At 40.5% G+C, this 21264-nt stretch overlaps 1 long non-coding RNA gene across 1 annotated transcript in view; it reads left to right on the top strand.

Moving 5' to 3' along the window:
- LOC148186164 (uncharacterized) overlaps positions 1 to 20921 on the top strand; it is a 43125-nt gene extending 22204 nt beyond the window's left edge. Inside the window, exon 4 of the long non-coding RNA XR_015775204.1 lies at positions 19465 to 20921. This is a non-coding gene — a long non-coding RNA (uncharacterized LOC148186164). The remainder of the gene's footprint in view (positions 1 to 19464) is intronic.
- The last annotated feature ends 343 nt before the right edge of the window (positions 20922 to 21264 follow it).

Below are 21264 nucleotides of genomic sequence, written 5' to 3'. Positions count from 1 at the left end.
CTCAAACAGCGAAGGTAGGCGTCTCGCTCTGTGTGTGTCTCCTCTTTTTTTGACCCTTCTTTCATATTCTGCTCTCCTTCCTCTCTGTCTTTCTCCCTTCTTTTCCTCACATCAGGCTTACACATTCACTAATGCATGCTCGCACACACATACGCAGTACATAAAGTGATAAGCTGTGAGTCCTGTCTCGCTATGACCCTAACCTCATTGCGGAGTTTATTGGGCAGCTTCACCGCAGAAGTAACCTCATTTTGCCTGGAGGAATACAGAGTCAGCTGTTTGTTTGGCTGCATGCACACTTCCAAAACCCCTCTGCCTTTTCCCAATGTCCACCCCCACCTCTGTCCACCCATTTGTTTTCCCAATATATCAACCTACCCCTGAGTTTATACACACACACACAGACACACACACCTCTCCAGATGGTTTAGTGGCTTGCTGTGCCCAGACGGATATGGTTCAATAGCTTTAAGGAAAAGAATAACATTGTCAACTTTCTGCTGAATTGCAGGCGTAATGTCCGGACGCAGCACAGCCGTCGCCATTGATGGTGTGGAATTGGCTGCACTCATGAACAGGTAAAGGCCAATAGCAGCAAATCCTCGGAAATGACCATGACTGAGCACAAAAGAGAGAGGAAAGAAACAGCAAGCATTCATTATTCTTTAAAAGTCCTGAAAGAACCAAAAAAAGCTTGTGCCAGTTTAATTTTGGATTTTATTTGATCCACTTTTCATCAGTTGTTTTTTGAGCGTCAACTTTTCCTCCCGTTACTACCTCATCACAAAGTGTGTAAGTGCAAGGACGGGTCCCATGACGCATTATTCATGTCGGGTCATGAACAGACTTTTCTACAGTGGCAGAATTACAGACTTATTTCCATATGTCTCAACATCACTTGCACACTCTTTCCGCTAACTTTCTCATCCGGCGCGGCTGACTGCACACTGAACTCATGGGTCCTCCTGGGGCACAAGTCCACCACCTCAGCCTGGCTTCTCAGCTGCCTTGCACACTTGCTGGACAGTATACTGCTATCATGCTTGATGTGGGGCTAGAACATGGATGTTGATTACTGAGATCTTGTTGGTAATAAAAACACAGAAAGAAGCCACCACTTAATATACATTCATAATGTATTAGCTATGAGTGATTGACTGCTAGTGACGATGATGGTCTGCCCTTCAAAAATGTCCTTTTCCAATTGGTCTTTTGTTCAAACACTTAAATTGGCTATCTTTTAAAGTTTTCTCTGTAAGCAATCTCTTGCAGCTGTGCAAATAATGACATGTCCCTGAGAGGCAAAGATAGAAGTAGCTTGATATCATTATAGTGCTGTGAGAGGTCAGATAGTATCAGGGAGGCTTTCAAGCCTGAAACCACAGTTCGCATTCTTTGCCCCTCTATGATTGGTGGCACATTATGTGGTTATGATTAGGCACAAAAAGTACTTGGTTTTGGTGATGAAGAGATCATATATTGCTTTAAATTACACGGTTTTTAGCTGGTGCTGGTGGTGTAGCGGAGAGCATATGCAGCTTTATGGAATATGGACTATATATAAGACTTCCTTCTGGTTAACCTTCTTGTCAAAGTAGCAGTACATCCACCTCATCAACACCACTACACTACTTGTGTTTCAACGGCTCAGAACTCTGAAGTCTCAGTAGTCCAGAAAATGTCCCATTGGAGCGAAAGGCATTGATACATTGGTGTGGAAATGACAAACATTGTTGTCTTGCCAATAGGGAACACCAGATCTAAAAACACCCATATGAATGATCTTTGAAGTGTTCATAAGGGTCATTTTTGAAGGCACTGATGAACAACCTGTTTTGTTTGGAGGACTTGTTGGTTCATCAGTCACATCCTCTGTCTCTCTGGTTTTGTCTGTTTTCTTTTCCATCGCCGTAACTGCTCTTGGGAGAATGGGACACATTATCAAAAAGAACCATCAATTCAGGAGTGTAAGTTGTTTGTGGTCATTAGCGTCAGCACTTCAAGCAGGTGATTAAAAAAAAAGAGAAAGAAACAACAACTTCACTAAACTACTGATTATATTATCATTCAGATTTTGGGCAGTGTGGGACGGGGTACGAGTGTGACTTTATAAAGTACCTATTGAGGCACACAATGGCCCCATCCATCTTCTTTGCTTTCCTTTCAGCTCTGATTAAATGAGTGTGATGGATCTCGCCATCATTAGGGAGACTGAGGGCTGGCGGATTGGAGCCATCACAAATCAGCTTTATGTAGGAAGAGCATGGAGTGGCAGTGACAGCTTTACAGCTGCTGTGATATTAATGGAGTGGACCGTTTTACATTGCACGGCCCTGCAAGCCCTTTTCACATCAGATGTATGGTAACCAGGGGTCATTAAAGAGTATAATGTGTATTTCCATTGGTATTCTGTACCTGAGTCAGCGCTTTAATGGTTGTCCAAAAGGGTGTGTTGAAGTTACTATTCAGTATTCTCATCCTTTTTTCTTAATGTAAATGCTGACCTAGTGCCTCAGGACGTAAATCATGTCTAACAGTGGTGCACACAAATCTGTGCCTATACTTTGAAAAGATAAAACTACCTGTGTTTTTTTTGGATCTCAAGTTTTCTGTCGCAGCTTAGATACAGTCAGCCAGAGTGTCATCGTACCACAGATGGTGTTCCCCCACGGGTCTTCCTCACCCCACTTTCGCACAGTTGAAGCATGCCTTTTTCATGATCCAGTTGTAGAGATTCTTTCATGCTTAACTCACAGAGGAAAACATCTTTGTTCCAAAGTTTAGGAAAGAGGTCGGTCAAGTTGCACACACTGAAAATCATATTCCATTTTATTTAAACTTGCACTCAAATGCTCTGTCTCTCTCGCTCTGTTTAATTTAGCAACAGACAACAAGATGCTGCTGCTGCGTGACTATACAAGTGGGTCTTCTAGCTGAGGAGACTGGTGTTAAAAATGTACAGGATACACTCACTGTAATGTGGGTTGCTTCGGTAGGAATAAATATATACTTTTATTCGGCTTATATGAACATGTAAGGCTGGTGGTTTTTTCAGTGTGTTTCACATTTTCAGAAACTTTTTACTCCGAGCTTTGTCATGAATTCTGACTGATCTGTAATGCAAAGTACGTTCTGAGTTATGATGTTGCCTCATTTCGACATTTAGTGACCTCCAAAAGTAGTATTATTGGTCCACTTTGAAGGATTCAGGGGTATATATCATAACTGTGTTTTCTTTAGTGTATAATCGCGTGAAACTAAGAATCCTTGTGTTTTCATTACCTTGGAATGAACCATTTATATATACATTTATATATAGTTTAACGTGAAATTTCACATTCAGTGTGTGTATAAAACTGTACAAAAAGTATATATGTATATATATTTATATACTTTTTGTACAGTTTTCACGATCCAAATGCACAGATTATTTAATGCTTAACGACGACAGTGGAAAATATCTTTGTTCAAAAGTTTAGAAAAGAGCTAATATAATCTTACAGTTTTGTACACACACACACACACACACACACACACACACTGGCTGTGATATTTCACATGTAAAAAATAACATTTTCACAAATGCTTTAGCCATGTGTGAGCAGTGTTCACATGCCCGTCCTGCGTCAGCTTTTGACTTATTCATCCTGATATGCAAAGGTTAATTGGAAGACAGGATGGCGGAGGTGTGTTTGTTTAATATGTTAAAGCTAAATAAAGGCAGTATGATGTCATATATGTGCAAGCGCAAATAACCCACAGTAAATAACCACCTGTTTATATCCCTTATTAACACACTTCAACCCAAAATACTCCTTCGTCGTAAAACGCCATCAACAAGCGTTAAGACACTTGGCTAAGTTGTTGTCATTAGCAGCAGGAATAGAGCTGGCAGAGAAGCTATGACAGATTCATCACACCTGGAGTGGAGGTCACCTTTCGTGGGGGTAAAATGGCATTACAGCTGCAGTAAATTCAGGCAGATTGTTCTCAAGTGAGCAAGCCGTGGAAAGCAATATGAGAGCAGCAGAAAAACAAAAACAAAAGTAAGCCAACAGGAGACGCAGTGGGGTGTCAGGCTTTTGCTTTCCGAAATGAGTTATATCCACACCATAGGCAGCCGCTGAATACAGAATAGAAGACACACAGAGCCCAATGCCTGCAGTAGGCGACTTCCAACGATGTGAAGTGTTCCCTAAAACTGTGTTTCCTTCTGTGTGTTTGTGTGTGTGTGTTCCTTTGATAAGTGCGAATCATAAAACAATGTCTCTGTGTGAAACCTCTCTGGCAGAATTTGCCTAGTGTGAAAATCCATCCACCCAACATGAGCTAACATTTTACTCATTAATGTCTTGAGAGGTTTGCACCAGAAACACCAAACAGCCTGCAGAATGTGTCTTTGTATGAAGATGACAGCATCCGTGCTGTTGTTTGTGTCGGCGTGCGCGTTTGTTTGTTTGCTCCTGTGTTTGGTTTTGCCATGTGTCTTTTTTCTCATCCCTTTGTGTGTTTTGACATCCACATTGCACACGCTCAGTTGAGGGACTGACTGTACATTAATCTACGCTCTATTGTCGGTGAGTCATTCTTGTCAGTGCGACAGATTCATACATATTCAATAGTTTGTCACCAACGAAGCAGTGATTTACAGGAAAGTCCATGAAAAGCAAGGCAATGTCACAGAATGTTATGTCTTCTGCTAAACAGAGCAAGAAACTCTGGAAACCTTCCATGTAATACACAGTGTTGACTCAGTAACATGGATTAACCCAAAAAAAGACAGTTACTGTACTGTACTGACAATATTCTGTTAAGTTAGAATAAAATATTACTGTAGATTGAAAAATCTGTAGAGCAACTTCTCAGCGGTAAACAGGGATTTTGATTTGATAACAAGACTATGTTGCAGTTACATGGATTCAGGCAGATGGTAGACTGCAATCTGAATATAATTTTTTGTGGATGAGAGCAGGACGCTTAAAGTAGGTGAGGCCAGTAGAGAATACCAACAATGATAATGGTAGATGGCGTTGCTATCTGAAATTAAAATATTTTAACTTTTTGCCATCCTCTGTAAGAAAACTTCGAACCAAACAGAGAGATAATCTGGCTACTAGCTCCAAAAGATCTAATTTGGCAAAGAAAGTAAATCCGCTGCTGTATTTTCTTACAAATATACTCTGTGTGAGGAATCTACGATAGGTTGGCATCTATCATGACTCCCAGATATTTGTATGAAAAATAAGGGTTTTTTTATCCAATGAGTTCTCATCCCAAGTCATCACATATTGCTGCTTTACAGTGGACTTCCGTGTCTAGATATTACTCTCCAGGTATCCTTCTGTGTCTGCTACTTATATTCGGGGATGCCACTACCATGAGGTCACCACAAGCACATGGTGGGATTACGCTGCAGGTGGTTATGTTTAGGCAAAAACAGCACGTGGCAACCGATGCCATGACATCAACAAATGCACATGCTGGCACATATGGTTAGGAATACATGACAAGGGCACGGATTGTTAGGTTTAGACAAAGGATGCACATCATTTTCAGATGGGAAGCGAACACTAGACTCCTGCATCAAAGTCTGCAGTTGTTGGACTGCCCGTCCAGACCATACAGCCTGCCTGCCCTATACACTGATGCTGTCCTGCAGCAAATCATGTGGTCACAAGGGTCCATCCGGCTGCCATCAGCTACAGTAAAACAGCAACGAGTTCTGTCCGGCTGCGTTCTCAGCTTACGTCCTCTAGCAGTGTATCAGGCAGTCACGAAAGGTGTCTCTTGGTAGTATTGATGACGCAGTATTTGATGACTCTGTCATGAGAATGAGTTTGATTCTGCCCCTCCAACAAGGCTATAAATCTCAGTAACTACATCCAATGCTGTGACACTGACAGAAATTAACAACAGCATGATTATTGAAAGTGTCAGTGGTCTTATAAATCATTGCTCCTGTTGACACCAACCTCTCTTTATAGTATGACGATAGTGTAAGAAGCAAGTCTTCCTTTCATGCATTCTGAAGTTCAACCAAAGCCATTGTGAGGCTTCAGCAGCTGGTTTGATGTTGGGACACAGCATCAGTAATGCTGCATGCAGTTCTATTAATAGCCAAAACAAAAGCTACCCACGAAAGTAACCAATGCCTCTTTCAACATAGATACAGCATGTATATTGTACTGAAATAGAAACAGACTAGGCCAGTCTTTTAGGAAATATAACTCACAGCAAACTGTTAATATCTAAAGATCACTTGGGACAAATTTGGCACAACCAACCACCCACTAAACAGAAGGTGAGAGACAGCACAGCCAACACATGCAGATCCAAAAAACATCAGCTACATGTGCCTTCTGCACAATAAATCTCTCACGCCCACCGGTCTCCTCTGAGTCCTAAACATGAACCTGTAGAGAGACCTGAGCATACCAGCAGACAGTGGAGAATAAATTTCCACTCCCCACCCATCCTTCCTGCAAAGCAGAGTGTGGGAGGATAGTAAGCCAACAAAGGCAGGTCTAGTCAGTGCTGCACATATGTCCTCCTCACGTTCCACTGATCCAGCCTGTTGATGCCAACAGGGATGGTCCTTGCCTGCCAAAATGTATGCTTGATATGCCATCGCAAAGACAGCGGGCAAACCTATGTTTAGACTGAGGGCTTAGCATGTGTTTGGACTCTGCTGTACTCTGATGTTAGAGGGGAGGACAGCATTGATGAAAAGCCAGGGACCATAGTGTTTATTTGAAAATTGTCACACAAATACTATCATTGCTTTTGACAGTGTTTCATCTTTCTTTTAAGGAAACTCCCAAAGAAAACAAATAAGAAACAAAGAAAAGTAAGTTGTATCCAACCCAGCCACTAGTGTAGACAGTCATCTTCAAGGGAGGGAGAGTAGTTAAAAGGAGAGTTCAGCCCCAAATCCTCTTACCTATAGTGATATTTATTAATTTACATTCTTTATGTGTGAGTCGCTGAGTGCTGGAGATATCTGCTATATAAGCCTAATAATAATTTAATGGATGGCACTCCACTTTTGGTTCTCAATAAAGCAGGTAAATGCACTTGAAAACTCAACAGCAATGTCTTTTGTTCAGAAAATCATGACCTGGTTACTCAAGACAATCCAACAACTCATCCCAAGTAGTCACATATTGCCACTTTGTCAGTAGACATCCGCGTCTACAGATATATTGCACTCTAGGTATCCCCATGTCTCTGCTGTTGATGTTCTGGGATGCTGCCACCGATGCTGGGATATCAATTCAAGCACATGGTGGGATTACTACAAAAGCACATGGTTATGTTTAGGCAATAAAAGCCCGTGGTAACCAACGTGGGGATGTCATTAAAAGCACATGGTTTGGATTAGGTATCAGTGGATGCACACTTTCCTCTGCACTATGAGACATCTGTCGAGTGTAGTTTTGCAGAAAAAAAAAAATCGTTCCTACATGAAACTGCTCACAACAGGGTCTGTGGATTATTAATTTCAAGAAGGAGACATTTATGTTGAGTTTTTCAAATGTATTGTTTGGCACTTTGAGCACTTCAAGCTGAGTTAGATATAGTTCCACTGTATTGGAGACAAGGCAGACATCTCAACAGCCGATATGTCCAACATTTGGCAAGTCATGCCAAAATAATCTAGATTAATAAATAAAACTATGAGTAAGAGATATAAAAATATGTATTTTTGATTTTGGACTAAACTATCCCTTTGAGATCAGCCAAGAATCATTCATTACTTGTTAGAGAGCTAAGACCAGACCACTGAGCAGTATCTTTGTCGTCATCCAGACGAGGAATTAAGACCGTTGGGACTTTTACAAGAGCAGAGGGGCAGCACTTGGTGGAGCTGCCACCACATGGCCTCACTGTCATCACAACACAGCACACCACATGAGATCCCTGGAAGTCATCCCACCACTGCTGGCATCTTGCCTCCGCCAGACGGCTGGTGTTGTTGTTGATGAGTGAGACTAAACACTGTGTGGGTCAACCCGGATGACCAAGCCAGGGCAGGAAGAGCACAAGATTATCCCGATTGGCTTGGCCTACAGACGGAAAATTATCAGCTCATGGAAATGCGTAAAAGATTGGGTGAACCTATAGACCCTGTTTAAGTCCATCCACCCATTTTCCATTGCTTAATCTGTCTGGATCACAATGGTAGCATGGGATTCCCAACATCTTTCTCCACATTTCCCAAGAGATGATTTGTAATTGCTCTGGCATGTTCTGATTCCTCCCCAAAAAGAAATGTTCCCAGAATACGGGAGGCATTTGGTAGACATCTCGATCATATGCCCGAACTACCTTGCCTGGTATTTCTAACGTGAAGAATCTGTAGTTCTACAAGGAGTTTCTTTCAGCTATGGAAGTCGATGTGTTGGTTTTTCACCCATACAGAAGATGCAGATTTACGGCTAAACTGCCTCAGTTAATAAAAAGTCATCCAAAGGCTGCTGCTTGGATATGACTGTCACCTCTTATACAACCCTCTTGCATGTCGTTTCAGCTTTGATGCTTTCTCTGGCATTTTCTTTGTTCCCCCCCGATGCAGACTCAATAAAAGAGTTTTTCTAGCAAACTTGCAGAGCCACTAGAGTGGGACAACCCCTCGATATTTCTGCTGCAGCGGATTTCTAGTGAACTAAGATGGAGGCTGTCACCACTAAGGGTATTAGCAGAATGTGATTTGGTATTTTCTGCTTTATGGGCCCCCTGCACCGTTACCTGGCAGTGGAACAGAGGACTTGGGGCTGTCATTTTGCATGGCATCAGCAGAGAAAGTGAGCAGATAGTGTCAGTGCTGGGAGATCACAGGTAGAAAGGGGTCTTTTCCTCTGGGATGGGGTGATGGTAATAAGACAGCATTAGAGAGGCAGGAAAATACAGGCCGACAACTAGAACTTATCTGCACTGTCACTAGCTCACAGACTGTATCGCATAGAAGAAAGAAGTTTCGCTAAAGAAACATGGTTCTGTTGATAAAGTCGCAGAGCCAATGCCATGTTTAGACTGTAACCTCCAATACATACTCCTTACATGGCTGTTTCTTATACATTATTTGCACTCATTACACAATGTTTTATTATTATTGTGTCGAACCATTGTGTTTCCTGTGGACTTGCGTAATATGCAGACCTTGGATCTCTTGCATTTACTAGTGAAGAATGTAATTGTACTACACACCAGAGTACAGAAAATTTGAAAGGAGAAGAAAGTGAATGCACTGAAATATAAGACGTACAAGATAAGCTTATGTAAGACGGCAAAGAAAGAAATAGTAAAACATGAAAAATTACAGAGGACTCAAGAAAAGAGATAGAAAGTGTTGAATTTGTCCTTGTGGATTTGTGTAGAAGTTTTTTTTAATTAAATATCTACTCAAACTTCTTCACATCATTCAGTCTGCCATCTTCTGACATAATTACTTAATAAACTCATATAAAACCTTTGTGAATGTTACCAATCCACAACCAGATAAAAGTAAATTACAGTTTTTGTAGTAGTTTTATCTGGTCAGGTATCTCTACAAGCTGACTTTTTGACACTTGACAGATCGGACCTTGTTTGCTTGACTGCAGAAATGCCAGACAGAAAACAGCCAAATGTCACTGCCAGGCTTCCAGCAAGCAATCTATCTGTCTGTCTGTCTGTCTGTCTGTCTGTCTCTGTCTCTCTCTCTCTCTCACACACACACACACACACACACATACGCACATGTATTTCCTATTTACACTGAAGTCATCTGAAGGCTGCTCTCTTGAGAAAGGCAAACGTGTTTCTTAATCCACCTGCAGAGGGGAAATCAATAGTGTTTTGCTCACCCACGCCGAAAAAGATTGAGAACGTGGTCTCATCTGTCCAGTTTACACAACTAAATTGTTTGGCATTAATCCAAATATCAGCTCTTATGGCAGACAAGAACCATGGGGCTGGTGGAGCCACGTCTAGCTCAACAAAGTTTGGATTTGTTTCAGGCAATTACACAGAGGGTTCCTCGGATTTCTTTTTATTTATGAAAAAAGATGGCTTTAAAGGGCTTAAAGCTCACTTTAGTAATCATAAGTACAGTAGTGCTACTCAGCCGGTAAAATCCAGTAAAAAAAAAAAACAAAAAAACTTCTCTGGCTCTAGAGGAGCTGGAGCTAACCCCGATGATGTCAAGGTGACGTCATTAGGGTTATTTCAGTTAAGTGCTTATAGACTACATTTGCCATTGAATTCTTGCATTACAAACTGGGGTGTAGAGTTTGATTGATGTGGCTGTTAAGCCGTGTTTAGATATGGAGGGGTCTAATGAAAGATGTGAAGCAGCATTATGGAAAATGTAAAGTCATGATTTTGAAGCTGGACATAGATTATAAAACCTACAGTCCCTGATACAAGTCCCTGCAGGATGATGCGATTGCAACAAATAATGCAAATTCAGCTAGTTCCCATTAATTTTTGGGGATCTTGCAATTTTGTCAACTAACCACAACTTTGACTGTTTAAATGGTTTAAAATTTCATTTCTTTGTAGAGCTGCGTGCGGCTCTCTCTGCTGCATAGCTGGAGCTCTGTGACTGAGACAGAGTCACACACAAACAGTGACAGGGCCAACTGTTAGCATTGCATGGCAAACGTTACCCCATGGATATGAACAGGTTTAACAACAGAGTAGCAATTTTGCTGTCGGTGTGAGATTTACAGCGTGTCCAGTGTTAACTGCTGCTGCAGGGCTTCTGTCCAAGAGATATGATATGACAGATGAGATCACACTGTGCAGTGTTGACTTGTGCTACCAGGGCCAAAAAAGTGGGTGGAGAGTGTGTGGAATGGCAGTTTATGCCTCTAACATCACAGATAGATTCTAATTCTGTGGAAACCACTGTATGCCAAAAATAATAACACTAAGAGCCGGCCCTTTAAAGTCAGAGGTGTGAATTATCAGTCAGAGACCCCTTAGTCGACTTAGGTAGCTTCAAGTCGAGTAGTTGTGTTTTTTGTTTTGTTTTGGTTTTTTTTGCTAGTTAATGTGCTGTGCAGTGTGCCTCTGGGGACATTTTGGTCCTCAGATTTTGCTGCAGAGTCAATGCTCTTGGCTTTTACAATATTCTTTGATTCAAGCAGCTGCGGCACAGAAGAGATACTCGACACAGCAGGAGAAAGAGACTGCTCTCCTGCTTAGAAGGGGTGAATTTACAGCTCGCAGCAAGTTAATATGCTGCAGTCTCTGGCTTTTGTTTGATAGTCTAGTCTTGTTAAAAGATGTCCTTGCACATTGCCGGTCCATTGTTTGTGCCATTAGCTTGTTTACTATTGTCGTAAATGCCGTTGTCACACTGAATGTCCTGCTGAGCCCCACACAAACTTTAAAAATTTGTCTGAAAAAAAAAGAATAGTCGAATATTCATATTGAACTACCAAATCCAATTCAATTGGCATAATTCTGAGTCAGTCACAAGATGTTTTAGGTCAAAACAATGCCAAAAGAAATCCTTGAGGGACTAAATAACTGGGGGTTTTGGCTACTTTGGGGCAGTAGAATCAAGTTGTGAAAACATCATTGACATTTAATCACCTTTAAGGTTGATTAACTTCTTTGGAAACAGATGTTTTTCACACATCCAACAGTCACAGAGCAACATTAGCATTTATTTGGAGTTGTGGTTCTGGCTAATATTCTTTCTCCTTTAGGCTCGGTTTTTAGTCTCTACCATCTCCTGAAGGAGCCATATGCCTGTTCAGCTGCTAAATGCTCCACTATGTTCACCATCTAGTCACTAACTGTGTCTCTCTGTTGTTTGGCACAGAGCCTGCTAAAGCCAAAAATTGTCACGATGAGTGCAGTGAGACATAACAGTAATGTGCAGGCAGCTAAACGATGACCTGAAACTCGTTGTAAATCTCCCTAAAGCAAAGGATGGCAGTTCTCTGTAAAATAACCACCATGAGAGACACATTTTACACATTTACATTCTCATTGTTTCCAAATTGACATTTTGTACATTGTGATTATAAAAATACCCAGGCCTGTTATAACCACTTTAATTAAAAATCAGGATATCAGGTCCCCTTTTGTACAGTGTTTGTAGCTCTTTTTTGTTAATCTGTCTCTCACAAATCCTCCAGTTTTATGAAAGTTTAAGGCTAAATCACTGGAGTGACCCTTTAATCCAAATATCATGGCTGATAGCAGACAGGAAACAAGGGATTGGTGGAACAATGTCAGCATTTTATAAAACAAATGAACATTTATAATCTCCAGCATCTTTTTATTTATTAAAAAAATGTTATAATCGGATTTGAGTCGAGAGCAGAGAAGAATGATAAATGGGCACACATGGCAAATTCTCTGCAAGTGTATCTTCAGCATCTTAGCACTTGACCCAGTATACCCTGTTTTGTGATGATAAAAACCTAAAACTTACTGTAAACAAAATGTTCTTTCAATATGGTATATCCCTCCTCTTCTTTGGTTCATGGCTGCTTTGTGATAACCATCTTGTCTTGCAGCAATATTTCTGCTCTCGGAGATGCAAACGTTCAAAGGTAACGCTTTATTGGTCCCTCTTTCCATCTGCGTATCTCCCTCTCTCCCTGCGTGTGTTTGTGAGTCATGGTAGACAGCCATGTAAATGAAGAGGCATGAGCCAGGGATGATGCTTTGATGCTGGTGATTCATTCTCATGAAGAGATGTCATCCTATCAAAGTTGCTGAACGAATGAACCTGCCACGTATGTTCCCGTACATGTCAGGCTCTGAAGACTTAAAGCCCGTTGAGTGCGAGAGCCCAGATGTGTGTTGATATACTACACAGTCGACATTATGTCTAATCATATACTGAACAGTTAAAGGTTGAGTGTGTTAGGATTTAGGGGCATATATTGGCAGAAATTGAATATAATGTGAAAAGCAATGTGTCTTTTGGTGTTTAATCACCTGAAAATAAGAAATATGTGTTTTCCTTACCTTAGGATGAGCCGTTTATATCAACATAGGGAGCTGGTCCTTGTATATGGAGATTGCCATGTAATCACAGGCATGTTTCCATAGTATTCTAGCATGGACAAACCAAACACTGGCTTTAAACAGCACCATTCACATTTCTGCATCTGCCACCGTGGGTAGCAGATGTGTTCACTGGTTTAAATCACCAGGTCCATTTTTAGGGGAGAGTAAGAGACTTCTGCCTATAATTTGGCTCCCAGTAAAAACATCCTCAACATCTGGATCCTACGTTATCAGAGGAAAAAAGTGAGCACACATTAGTTGGCGCTGGCTTGTCTCTGACATGCCGAACATCATAGGAAAAACACTGATTTGTAATTTGAAACTGCTTGATTCAGTGTTTCTATCGGTTTAAAGAGAAAGAGACCTCTGCAGGTAGTTCAGTTTCCCATAAGCACCTCCTGAACATCTGGATTGTAAATTACACAGAAAAGAGGTGAAAACACATTAGCAGGTGCTGGTTGTCTCGGACATGACAAACAGCGTAGGAGAAACACCAGTTTTTGGCGTGAAGATACTTTATTCAGGTTTTACAGATTTAAATCGTTTTAGAGAGGATGAGAAAGAATATTCGGCTCCTTGTAATAACCTCCTGAACGTCTGGAACATACATTAACAGGAAAAAAAAGGTGAGCACACATAACCAAGTGCTAAGTTAGTGGCCTGTCTTCAACATGCCAAAAAGCATTGCTGAAACACTGATTTGTAACTTGAAACTGCTTTATTCAGTGTTTTAATGAAACAAAGAAGGATTTCTAACTGGGAGAAGTTTCATCTGGTTTAAATCTGCAGTCCTTGCCACTAGATACCACTAAATACCCCCAAATCTTGCACACTGTTCCTTCAAAACCGGACTTGCAGCTTTTCTTAACATTAATCTCAGTAGTCATTCTTGCTTTCATTTGAATATCTGCACAGCTCAGATATAGAACTGTGGAAATGCTTTTACACTGTCTGGATTTGTAGACTGGACTGACTCAACAGGTAATGTAGGGATATGTGTTCCTTGTGTGATTATTGTTTGTGTTATGGCGTTTTTAGCACCACAGCTAAATCACAATGTGTTTTGTCAAATGGATCTTGAATTTCCCCTGTGGTTATAATTTCTCAGTTCTCTCTTTCCCTCTTCACGTGCCCTCATCTTCCCCTCCGCTTCTATTCCCATCTTTTGGGGACCTGCAGCCAATCTTACTGCCATGGCACAAAAAAAATGAAGATGATTTTTGCATGTCTTTCATGATGCTGCCCTATTAAATGAGAAACAGTGTTGATTTCTAGCAGTGCTCAATTTGGCACTCCACTCAATTCCCCACAGTGTCACAACAGAGTTTGGACTTTGGCAGTTGTTGTTTTTGGCTGCTTTTCCCCCCTCTTCACTAAAAGACACAAAAATCCACTGCTGCATCTGAGAAAGCCGGCGACTACAGAAAGACCACCCGAGCCTCCCTGGGAATAATATTCACAATGGGCATTTCTGCAGTACATGACTTTGGTCCAATAACAACATTCAGTGCCAATGCAGGATGTAGTGTGATGTTCTTGGTTTTGTACAAGTTAGTTCCTATTAAGCATTGATGAATAGAAGTTTCTCTTCAGAACTGGAGTTCTATCTAAAGCCACTTTGTGTAAGATTTAAAGATTTGTGACATTGGCCCCCCAGCATTAGTAGAATTTAAAAAATACACATGCACACCACTTGTGCAAATGCACAATGCAACACCACTGCAACACAATAAGCAGTTAAAAAGGAGACGTTACAATGAAAAAAGGCAGAGTTCAGTTCGAAAGAGGACCCCCCCCCCTTTTTTTCCCCATGTTGTGCAACAAAATATCTCTGTATTAAATGCTGAGCTGAAATCTAAAAACATGAGAAAAGAACAGTCATGCTCACATTTTTTTAAATGAAAGGCATTAGTAACCTTGACAAGGGCAGTGTTTCACTGTGAAGGGCTCTGAATTCAGAGTCTTTTAAAAGATGAACTAACTAGTGAGGCTTGTGGACTTTATTGGTATGCAGTTATTTTGTATGTTGGAGTCAGTGAGTGTCTTTCTAAATGAAGGTGGACTGTTTGAAGAAAGATGAGAACGACCCTATTTATAAAAGCAGGAACAAACAGCCCATTAAGAAAGGGATATGATATAGCATCTAACTGGCAGGCATAAGATTTTTTTTAAACCTGCATTTATTCTTTTTTTTTAACCACTTGAAGGCAGTGGAACAAGCTGTAAACCCAACATTTATGTATTATGACCTTTTTAAAGGGATAGTTTGGATTTTTTGTCGGGTTGTATGAAGTACCCACAGTCAGTGTTTATTAGAAGGCCGTCGACACCGCCCCCCCCCTACCCGCACATGGGAGTACCACCATGTAAGTGCTATTTTAGCCACCTGGGGAAAAAAAGTCAGTTGAAATGTACACCATATTGAAAATGTTTTCACCACGTTACCTTGCCACAGACGGCCCTTTCCAATGGGGAAGCCATTAACACCTTGCCAATTAATGCTCACCAGACTCTCACTGAGAAAAACAGTAGTTTTAGCTTGCCGAACACAGGTGCTGCTGCTCTGTGGTTGCCCTAATCAGTTAGTTTGTCTGTGCTGAGTCTATGCTCCAGCCGGCTCAACTTCTTCATGGGACTTTTCTTGAATACATTTTGCTGCTGATCCCTCAACATTGCTCAGATTCCATGGTGGTGCTTCTGTCTGCTTCTCAAAACTGGGAGAGTGCTGACCAACATCTCCTGAATGTAATACACTGACTATGGTACCTCATACAGCCCCACTTCAAAGGATCAGAACTATCCCTTTAAGTTCTTGACCCAGCTGCTAACACACTTGCCCAAGTCTTTATGGCAAATGTGTTAGAAAGCAGTTGCCTATTACATACATGTGGCAGACACAAAGTAAGATAAGCATTTATTTGGACTTACAATAGTCACACTCCTATATACTCCATTTTTGGTCTCCACCAGCTCTTGAGTGAAACAGCTAGATGCTAATTGTGTCCTCCTGTCGTTTGGTGCTGGGAATGAAGGGTGTAGTCAGTTTATAAGAGCTGTATCATTAAAAACAGCTGCCTCCCCAGCCTGGGAAAGAGGTTGATGAGATTGATGAGGAGTAGGAGCCAAAACTGTAAAGTTGCAGGCCATAAAACCAGAACAATGAGCTGAGAGATGCTAAAGTGCTCTGTTGAGGTAAGTTAATTGCAGAATAGCAGAGTCAGGTGTTAATTCTCTATGGGTCTATCAGTGCAAATGACCCCTTTCAGAAAACACAGTCATCCCATGCATAGTTAAAACGATACAAAATATTGTTTAAAGCAGCTTAAAGTCAATTATTACGTAAAAGTAATTAATTAGTTAATTAGAATGGCCAATTTAGAGATACAGGGGAGAAATGGAGAAGCCAGCTATTACTTAAATGTACGCTGTGGAAATTTGAGAAAAATGGGCCTCAGTTCATTCAACATAGTTCATTCAACATCTCTAAAAGAAACTTATTCGCAGAGTCAGTTGGATCTCAGACATAGACTTGAACTTATCTGTATGAAGAAGAAATAGGGCCCTGAAAAGCCAAGGCTTTATGAACAGACACAGAGACATCAATCGTTTTAACTTTCCTCAGAGTTATAGGCTTACAAAAGAAAGCGTAAGTCATGGGTGGACCCCTACGGAAAATAGACTCAATATATAAGACACAATGAGGAAAAAAAAAGAGTCAGGAGCAAAAGGAGAGAGGCAGCTGACAGAGATTTTTAAAGTTCCTGATTAGAATGTAATCCCACTGTATCAGTCATCAATCATACTGTCATTTTAGAGTTCAATAACAAATAGCATATCTAAAAAATGACAGAAAAATATTTTTGTGTGACAGATGTGACACTTCAATTGCAGGAAAAACAATGATGTATTTCTCAGACTAAGAATCATATCATTTATGGAACACGAGCTCCTGCTAAGACTTATAGAAGTACACGTATTTGTTCATAGTGACTAAGCAGTGGCGCATACAGAGGGGTGATGGGGGGGTCACCCTGATGTGCCCCCACCCCTGGCAAAAATAATTCTCATTCTTTAAGCTAGCACAAAGACAGTGGTCTCATTTGAAAGTAGAGCTGATCTAATGGCATCCATTAGTACCAAACAAGTCATGCGAGCTTGTTGGATGGGGGCTAAATAACATAGACTATATAAATAATGGATGTAGCTACTGTGACTTCCCCCCATTGGTTTGTGGAAGTTCATCATTTCTACCATTGCCATCTGGGTTTTTGGAGCCATTTTTTCTTTTTTTTTGGACTGACCATGTTTTTACACAAGGGTGGAGCTGTGGATAAGCGAGGGGCAGACTAGATCTGACTATAGCAACTGGTAGCACAACTTTGGGCCTTAAAAACCTGTAAACGGATGAGCTATGAAGAAATTCCCCCCTTTGTACAGTTGTCATGAATGTTCAGATTAGCTAGTGAGACCAAAACCATCATTTCTACCAGGCTGTAAATCAACATGTACATTTCTGCTGTAAAGTTGGGTATATTTATATGGGGTTAAATGGGGACAGACTCTGTTTTGGGGCAGCCTCAAGTGGCCATTCTACAAACTGCAGTTTCTGGCACTTCCACATTGGCTTCATTTTTCAGCCTCGGAAGTTGCAGCTTGCTAAATAACCAAAATGGAGGCTACATTACTCGGGGAACAACTGGCATGGTGATTTTCAAGGATGTACCTTGAACCCTCACCTCAACATAATTTGTCATTATTGTAATTTAATTTTTATTTACAACATCTATTGCACATCTGTCCTACCTGGAAGAGGGATCCCTCCTCAGCCGCTCTTCCTGAGGTTTCTTCCATTTTTTTCCCCCGTTACAGGGCTTTTTTGGGGGGAGTTTTTCCTTAGGCGATGTGAGGGTCTAAGGACAGAGGGATGTCGTATGCTGTAAAGCCCTCTGAGGCAAACTGTGTTTTGTCATAATGGGCTTTATAAATAAAATTTAATTTAACCGAACATATCTGAATAAAAATAGATTCTATATGTACTCGTGAGTCTCCACTAAACTTAAAAAGGCTTGTTCCCAGTATGTTTTTTGCCTTATAATCAATGAACTCCTTCAAATTAAAGCTGTACATATATATATATATTTTTAAGGAAAAGGACAGCCTGTATGAAGAACAATGAATTGCCTGACACATGCATAGATACATAAGACATTAAAGCAGGGTCAGCTGTACCAGTATTACTTTATGCACATTAGACGATTAGTAACATTTGCTGTAAAATAAGAAAATATATCAAAGTGTGATTCTTTAACTCTCATATTGCCATAGTTTTCAACTAGTCTACATACTTCAACAGCATAATCAAATCCCTGAAATCTGGCTATAGCTTTTAGTTTTGGTGTCACCCCATTTGGTTACCTCTATGAACAATTTCATACAGTGGAAAAGAAACTTGCCTTTTTTTAATTAATTAGCTCTGTAACAATGAAATAGGCCATCTATACATTCTTGACCTGTTGAACTTGGAAATCTTTACCTTGTGATACTATCTTTCTTAATGAAAAAAAGCATATTTACCCCAGACATTATATTAGTTTCTTTTCATGCATTTCCCCATTTCCTTCTCCGGTCTGCATTACCATTTTCAGTGACAAACAGTAGTGTGAAAGTAGGTGTTAGGTTTAAGTTTACCATCAACATTAAATTTACTCACACATTTTTTTTCTGCTGTCAGTTTAAAGGGTTATTCATAGCTTGTCTCCAGTATACTTGTATTTTTGTCTTTGTTGCAATTGATCATGTTTAAAATGACTGCCAGTCGACACTTAGTACCACCCACTCTGTGTTTAATACATAATGACGTGATTGACATGTGTTGATGAGCAAAGTGCCATGCTGTTAGTCTTGCAGCGGTGGAGTAAAACTTGGAATGAATTGGCACTTTTAGGTTTGTCTTCTAATGAAACCATATGAGCTCAAAAAACTGACCACTTGGCATGCAGGCGGAGCTGTTCTGCCGCACAGGGCTCAGAATAACAACCTATCTGGGATCATGAGTAACAGAGACTGTGGACTGTGTGCACTTCTACTGAATACACTGTGGATATTTGTTAAATAATCAAGAACAACAGTTAATTTGTGTTTGGGAATATTAATGGTTATGTACAGCTCATTTGCTTTACAGAGCTGCATTTGTCACAAAAAATGCCACATGGTGCAAAACAAGACAAACTCTTCTAAATGAGCCGACCTCCACTCTTCCAATAACATATCCCAGTTTAATCCTTGATCAGAGTTTTTACTGATTTAAGTTCAGGAGTTTTTCTCTGCTTTGAAATATCTGAGGTTGTTTGCGAAACTCTAGCGGTTGACTACTGAGCCTTTTTTTCTGCCTTCTTCTACCCCGCTGGCTGTTCTTGCTCACCTGTACTCCTGTCTTCACCATTTGAGGAAGAGCTGAGACTGATGCAACAGCCTTCCCAACAGACTTTGGCATAAAGAGATGATGGAGGCTCATGATATCTTGCCTGAAGACATACTTTGCCAAACAGTTTTTCAGGACTGCAGACTTTTCAACCGTAAACTTTTGAATACCTCCTATGAACTTTGGGAAACTCAAGGAGATCTCATCATGGGATGTGCTCTTGTGTTTGGATTTTGTATATATGCCTTAGTCAGCAACCACTACAATAAATGTTGGCAGGTAACATTTCTGTGAACCATGGATATGTAAATATATAATATTTGTACCATATTATGGAGTTAATATGTTGAAACATTAAGCACCAAAACCACTTGCTTATTGTTGGGAAAGTATCATGTATTGGCTTAAAATAACCATGTAATCACTGACCAGTGTTGTAGTCAAGACCAACAAAACCAAGACGAAGTCATGACCAAACCAAAGTGTATCAAGACCTAGACAAGACCAAGACCAGACCAGGGTTAGTCCCACAATACATGACAATTTAAGATGTGGAACATGCAGACCATGGGCACTCCTCAAATTGATTTGAAAGACACATATTTCCTTAAAAACACCCACTGAACACAGAAACATTCCTTATCATTGACCTTCTCCATTGCCATGAAGTAAATATGTTTGTATGTATAAGTGCACCATGAGAAATACCTTGATAAAATAATCAAGACATTGCAGAGGTGAATTTTAAGTGTGGGAATTTTCCTGTGTTTTGTTTGGGCTAACAAATACAATTAAATAAGGAGCTGTAATCAACTTAACCATGTTTATTCTGCACTCAGTTTTTACGGTTGCATCCCCAGTTTACTGATATCCCCACAGTTGTGTTCTTTACCGGTCTTGAAATATAATCCCAAATCCTCTCTGTCTGAGACTGAGACATGACTGAGTGAAAATGTGGTCAAGTGTGAGATGAGACCAAGACCTTCAAAAAGTGGTCTTGAGAGAGGTTTTGACACCAAGACCGATCTCAAGTACTACAACACCGGCCCTGACTTTGAGAGACATTGGTCATTGGGTCAGTCTCTTGCGTGCCTCAGTGAGAAAATGTTGTCCCAACCATGATTTGCCAACTTCTTTCATACATGCAGTAGTTTAGCAGTTTTTCTGTTTTTTCCAGCGTTCCCACTCTCAATCCGCCACCCCTTCAAATGTCAGAGAACGCCTGCCTGCTGCATGGCGCTGCCTCTTGGGTAGCGTTTGTGTTTTTCATCTAAAACTAATAATAACGAGACAGGCCCTCGGAGGCGCTTTGCAATTTTTCTTCCCTTTTTCCCTTTTTCACAGATCACTACATTTCTTTTTATACCGCTGCACATAAAAACCCTATTATAGGCCAGTCAGGGAATGCTGCCATCTCTAATTTTCACTTGGATAGTGATTTTATTCCAGTTTTATGTCATGATATTTGCTACAAAGATTTTTCTGTTCAAGCGCCTGTGAAACTTGCTTCTTTACGTGACAAGGAAGTTGAAATCTTCAACACTTGTTAAATAAAGTGTGTTTGTGTGCTGGATTCATAATTTTTTCCAGATTTTTTTTTTTTTTTTTTGATGAGACCTCACTCAAACTTTCAAACTAGCTTTTCTCCTTTTTTTCTGTTTCCAAAATAAAATTATAGGAAATAAGTCTTGCTGGGAGATTTGCAGAATTGCCCTCATTTTTTCAGTCAGCTTCTGTAAACAATAGTGAGTGGTCAAATCCATTCTGGCATCATAAAGAATCACTGATATGTTTGACACCGGGTCAGCTGATTTGCTCTACTCTAT

This window comes from Plectropomus leopardus, chromosome 20 (assembly GCF_026936395.1).
Source record: "Plectropomus leopardus strain MGB_pleo_1.0 chromosome 20, ASM2693639v1, whole genome shotgun sequence".
Lineage (NCBI taxonomy): Eukaryota > Metazoa > Chordata > Actinopteri > Perciformes > Serranidae > Plectropomus > Plectropomus leopardus.
The sequence above is the reverse complement of the archived record's forward strand: the minus strand, read 5'-3'. Positions and strand labels throughout refer to the sequence as shown.